This window comes from Perca flavescens, chromosome 19, assembly GCF_004354835.1.
Source record: "Perca flavescens isolate YP-PL-M2 chromosome 19, PFLA_1.0, whole genome shotgun sequence".
Classification (NCBI taxonomy): domain Eukaryota; kingdom Metazoa; phylum Chordata; class Actinopteri; order Perciformes; family Percidae; genus Perca; species Perca flavescens.
In genome coordinates, this window is record NC_041349.1 from 15,999,627 (window position 1) to 16,000,668 (window position 1,042).

The following is a 1,042-nucleotide window of genomic DNA, read 5'->3' on the forward strand; positions in this document are numbered from 1 at the left end:
TAACTTAAAAAATGAAATGAGAAAAAGGAAATCAATCTTAAATCATATGGTATGCATTGTAATTCCCCTTGCCGGATTAATAAAGTATAAATTATTATTATTATTATTATTATTATTATTATTATTAATAATTATAATTCATTATTATCATTATTATTATAGTATGCTCTGACATCATGGTTGGGTCACTCAAATTTCAGGCTTTGATGTAAGCTTGTTAGAAAAGTTACTAGTGACAAGTTATGATTTTGTATGAAATATTTATATAAGTTTGCTTCCTTTATTGACTCAGTTTGAGGCTTGAGGGACTAAAAGTTGCAAGAATAAAGTATTTTCCAAACACAATGAGCATTTCACATTAAGATAAAAAAACAAAAATGACCATGTCTTGGTGAGTTATGGACAATTTTCTACCCTGATGGACAATAAAATCTTATTAAGTCTTTCACAGTATAATAAACCAGGTCACAGTGTAGTCTGTCTGCTTGGCAAACACCCTCACTTCTCACTCTGAACAGCAGTTTCATGCTGCTTTCTGACTTGACTGAGGATCAATCGATTGTCAAATTCCACCTGGTGTAACTCTTTAACTCCTTCCGAGTCCAGTACAAACTACTGCATTCCTGAAGCTGCTTGTTTGGCCTGACTCTGTGACTCAGCTGTCAGTCAGAGTCCAGGAGATGTAAACAAGGTGTCAACTCGACTGTAGCACTGAGCCGTGCAGCGGAGGACTGATCTGTGATGAAGGGATGCAAACAGACTGACAGATAGAGGAATAAACAGGGTGCAGGGGACATGGACGTCATGGAGTCAGCTCTTCTGCCTGTTGTCATATAAGATTCTCGGCCCCCGGGCATCATGGGAAATGTGCATGTGAGAGGGTTGGCACGTGTGTCCGTGTAGATACAGTCATCTGACTTCTTTTCAGTGTTCGAGCACCTCCCCTTTTTATTTCCTCTTATGTTGCTTTATGTTTGGGAAAATCATCTTATTCCACACTGATGCAGTCATATCATATACTGTATATGTATATATTCAAAAC